The sequence below is a fragment of the Sciurus carolinensis genome, chromosome 5 (genome assembly GCF_902686445.1).
Source record: "Sciurus carolinensis chromosome 5, mSciCar1.2, whole genome shotgun sequence".
Lineage (NCBI taxonomy): Eukaryota > Metazoa > Chordata > Mammalia > Rodentia > Sciuridae > Sciurus > Sciurus carolinensis.
This window is the reverse complement of record NC_062217.1, coordinates 64962256-64967696: the sequence shown is the minus strand read 5'-3', so window position 1 is coordinate 64967696 and position 5441 is coordinate 64962256. Positions and strand designations below refer to the sequence as shown.

General features: G+C 34.3%; 1 pseudogene; it reads left to right on the top strand.

The window, feature by feature from the left end:
• Positions 1–619: 619 nt before the first annotated feature.
• Positions 620–1971, top strand: LOC124985607 (heterogeneous nuclear ribonucleoprotein A1-like; annotated as a pseudogene).
• The last annotated feature ends 3470 nt before the right edge of the window (positions 1972–5441 follow it).

The window sequence follows — 5441 nt, the reverse complement described above, 5'->3', positions numbered from 1 at the left end:
TGTGTAATACAATTCTTCATAAAGCTACTGAAAGAATCTATGATTATTAACCCACCAGGATTAATCATAAGCAAGATAAGAACTTTGAAATGACATAATTGTCCCATAAATGATTTAATATTAATCATTACATAAATATTTGAGCCTCACTTTTAAGTACATAATTGACTTGTAACATTTTCATATTGGAGACATTTCTCACCTTGACATTGACCTATATAATTCATAATTTATTCACTCCATACTAAATTATTATTACCTTTACAGACTTGTTCTTACAAAACTTTAAATGTTTCAAATTATTGCATGATATAAAATTTGAGCTTTTGGAAAGATTTTTTTTTTTTCATTTGCCATTAAAAATTCTTTAATGTATGCATTGCTATTATCAATGATAAAACAAAATATCTTTATGTAAACCTTTTGACATACATCTAATGCACTGTAGAGTAAATGATTCTTTGTTCCTTTGTCATTTTATTAAGTACTTTAGTAAATAGGGCATTTCAAACTTTCAAAATGGGTTTAATTTTTTTTTTCAGTTATCTATGGATTGTCATTTTTCTCACATCTATCCACTTTAATGAGGGTCACTGATTAAAAAAAATTATGTCATGAGATGACAGGTAAGATATAGTTTGAAAGTTGGGCATTCAACAATGTCATAAATAAGAATCATTTACATATATAATATACTTTAATGAAAAATTTAGCATCTAATTGTAATGAGAATGTGTCTAATTTCATTTTACTTAAAAAAGCTAGTGAAAAAACAAAATTAATATATATTGTCATATATTTTTGATACAAGACAATAGATAAGAGATTCAAGAAAACAATGCATATTAAAATATATTATCCCACTTCAAATATTTATGCTTAATTAGCTAGTTCCCTAAGGTCTTGGCAAAAATATCATACATTTAGTTAATCTATTAAAAATTAAATGGGCTTTTCTGCCCGTGGACACCGCCGAGAAAGCATCGTTAAAGTCTCTGTTCCTCCTGCTGTCATGTCTAAATCAGTCTCCTAAAGAGCCTGAACAGCTGCAGAAGCTATTCATTGGAGGGCTGAGCTTTGAAACAACTGATGGGAGTCTGAGAAGCCATTTTGAGCAATGGGGAACACTCACAGACTGTGTGGTAATGAGAGACCCAAACACCAAGCGCTCCAGGGGCTTTAGGTTTGTCACTTTTGCCACTGTGGAGGAAGTGGATGCAGCCATGAATGCAAGACCTCACAAGGTGGATGGAAGAGTTGTGGAACCAAAGAGAGCTGTCTCAAGAGAAGATTCTCAAAGACCAAGGGCCCACTTAACTGTGAAAAAGATCTTTGTTGGTGGCATTAAAGAAGACACTGAAGAACATCATCTACAAGATCATTTTGAACAGTATGGGAAAATTGAAGTTATTGAAATCATGACTGACAGAGGCAGCGGAAAGAATAGGGGCTTTGCTTTCGTAACTTTTGATGACCATGACTCTGGATAAGATTGTCATTCAGAAATACCATACTGTGAATGGCCACAACTGTGAAGTGAGGAAAGCCCTGTCAAAGCAAGAGATGGCTAGTGCTTCATCTAGTCAAAGAGGTTGAAGTGGTTCTGGAAACTTTGGTGGTGGTTGTGGAGGTGGTTTTGGTGGAAATGACAATTTTGGTCATGGAGCAAACTTCAGTGGTCATGGTGGCTTTGGTGGCAGCCATGGCGGAGGTAGATATGGTGGCAGCGGGGATGGCTACAATGGATTTGGTAATGATGGAAGTAATTTTGGAGGTGGTGGAAGCTTCAATGATTTTGGCAATTACAACAATCAGTCATTAAATTTTGGACCCATGAAGGGTGGAAACTATGGAGGCAGAAGCTCTGGACCTTACGGTGGTGGAGGCCAATACTTTGCCAAACCACAAAACCATGGTGGCTATGGCGGTTCCAGCAGCAGCAGTAGCTATGGCAGTGGCAGAAGGTTTTAATATTGCCAGGAAACAAAGCTTAGCAGGAGAGGAGAGCCAGAGAAGGACAGGGAAGCTACAGGTTACAACAGATTTGTGAACTCAACCAAGCACAGTGGTGGCAGGGCCTAGCAGCTACAAAGAAGACGTGGTTTAGACAATACTCATGTGTATGGGCAAAAAAACTCGAGGACTGTATTTGTGACTAATTGTATAACAGGTTATTTCAGTTTCTCTTCTGTGGAAAGTGTTAAGCATTCCAACAAAGGGTTTTAATGTAGACTTTTTTTTTTTGTACCTATGCTGTTGATTGCTAAATGTAATAGTCTGATCATGACGCTGAATAAATGTGTCTTTAAAAAAAATGAAATAGGTCTATATTTAAATTAGTTATTTTATAAATGTAGAATAAAAATGAAACATTTTTGTCTTTGACCATATCCACCATTATGGCTAATGCTTCTTTTATTGATTGATTTTATTCTATTTTCTCATTTTCTCCATCAGTACCTTCAGATGCTTCTAAGACAGGACAACAATTGAGTCCTGTTCTTAAGTAGCTGCACGTTGAATCCCATGGACATTTCAAAACGTGAACCAATGGTCTCAAGTGCAGATCATTGGTTGTTAGGCTTGTTAAAGATCAGTTGTTAAATGCTTGGATTGTAAAAGTGCAATGGTTCTCTTTTATTGTTTTTTATCCAAAAAAATAATAATAATAATCTAAAAGGAAAGCGTAGTCTTTATATCAGCCAGGAAGCAGTTTAAAGCTGAATGGCATTTGTTCTATTTAAACTGAGTGTGTGTCTCCAGTTCCTCAGAGCGCTAACATTTGGATTTCTGGAAATGATCCTACATGCCAGTTACCATTTATTGTAATGGTGCCATTGTTCTTTCCTAGAGTATTAAGTTCTTTCTCTGTCCTCCTGTCTCTCTCAAAGATGGGGAAATGAAAGTAGATCAAAGAAACACAAGTGGCAAGAAAAATGAAAGAAAATATTTGTGTGAGTGAACAGTATTTTTGTGCACTTAATTAAAGTCAAATTATCTCTCTGTCTTCTGTAAGAAGAGAAAGCTGTGACTTCTACTTTAGAACCTATCCAACATGATACCATGCTTTAAGATTCACCTGTTACAAGAAAATTGCATTGTTACATTTTCATTTCCCATGAAGCAATTTAAGAAATGGTTCATAAATTGTTGCTGGGAAACTCAGGGTTACAAGAATACTTTTGCATATCTCTTGGGATTCTTGGACTCTGTGTAGACTGCTTTCTTTTAGCTCTTATTTCAAGAAACATACATGCATTTCATTGGTAACCTTCTGAAATAGATTGTGGTTAGCTTCTTATGGACAAAAGTATACTGGAAAATTTCAGGTACTATAGCAGGAAGATGAGCTGCCTTGTTTAAAAAATGATGCTTTCATTGCAACAAGATATTCCAAACTATTTTGAATGACAAATGGAATTCATTATCTCTTTGTTTATCTCTGAAACTTTCAAAAACTGCTCCTCCTATGCATCCAGAGCTCGATCCACAGAGCACTACTAAATAATTCCAAATAATCCCAGTCATGACGAATAATTACACCTTTAAGAAATTTGTTTCTTATTCTTGGAATCAAGGACACTTATGGACTTCTAACCATCATTCAAAATCCAATCAAAAATTATCATCCTCCAAAGTTATTGGTATTTCACTTCCAAAAGTTAATTATTTAATCCTCTGTGTGCGTACAATACTTTCTGCATAATTCTAATTATATATATTCTTGCAACATAATTACTACTTTAATTGTCCATTTCAAATTTTACTTTTTAAATCCCAAGTACTGAGCATAACATGACACATGGAAAAGTTTAATAAACTTGAACTCTGGTAAAAGGATTAAAATTTACAACAGTTTAAGTATTAAAATAGATTTGGAGAAAAGTTAAATAACATGTAAAATCTATATCCTCAAATTTTCTGCTCATATTGGAGGTATATACCCTTTAACCTGATTGCCTGGCTATGAATATTGAGTATTTTCTAGTTTTCATCTCCAGGTCAAGTTTCCTAATACTTGTTTCATTTTTTCCTGAAATGAGGATAGCAATAGTTTCATCTTTTAAGATTATCACAATTGAATAAATTAATATATGTATACATATATACATAATATACACAAATTCACGTTATATATAAATTGATACATATGTATAAAATTTCATATATAACATAGAATAATGCTGAGCAATAATGCATGTCTACCTCCTTCCCTTTCTCTGTATCCCCATCCTCTACCAGCAGGCTTGGAGCCTCTGAGGTCTGATTGATCTCACTCACTTCCCTGCCCTGGGTGTGCCACTGAGCCTACATCAGAACTGTTCAAACCAGAAATCCTATCTGTCCTTATGGGCCTAGGCATATTATGAAACTCAGAAAAGGAGTTTTAAAAAAATCCAATAGATTCTGGGGATATGTCAGAAGAAATGAGGGAAGGAGCTAAAGAATCAGTAAAAGAGAAGAATGTAAAGAATATAAAAAAAATTTTTTAATTTAGCTGAAAACTAACAAAATCGTGGGGAATTTTAGCTGTAACTATAAAAAGGTTGTGAGTCTTAGGTTTTTCAGTGATGCTCAGTACTTCGAATTGTGGACTTGGGAGGTTTTTGAACTATACGAATTGCAAACCAAAAACTTTGGATTCAGAGTTCATTGTTGAGTCAGTGACTCTCAGAAAATTTTGTGTTTAGAATATGTACCTCATAAATAAATACTACCTTACAGATGCATGTAGTTTATACATGAGACAACAGAGACAGGAAAGTCAGGAAAAGAACTACTTATCTTTACTAATTTATATATCTTACTGTTGTTTCATTTACATTTGCAAGAAATATTACCGATAACTAGAGGAAGAAACACACCCTTACCCTTCATTCCTCACCACCTAATATTTTATTTATTGTCTCCATCCCAAAGCGAGGTCCATTACACTCCTCTGTGTACAGTACACTATCTTCTGAGTAGACTCTTGGACTTTTGACCATTTGACCCCCTGAATCTAATTAATCTGAGTAGCATACAAGAGTCTCTTCAATAAAAAAATGTTTAAGGATTTTAAGATCCAGAGTAATATAAATTAGATGAGCACTGTGTTTGTGGGGCGGTTAAACTAAAGCCATTTAACTCTGTACATTTGCTGACCTTTGATCTTGCATTTGCAAGGAAAGTACTACTCAGAGTCTGATCTTCCAAGATTGAAATGGGTTCACTGAACCTTTTAATATTTCATTAGAACTTTTTTGCTATGTTATATATATCCATCTTTCAAGAGGTGAGGATGATTTTCTTATGAGTGATTTTAGGACAGGTGCATACAAAATTGTTTTTTCTAACTTTTATTTTCTTCAAAGTGTTTTTATTTCCTTTTGGGCCTGATGATAATACATTACATTCTACCATGAAGACAGAAAGTGATGCTTGACTTGAGACAATATTTA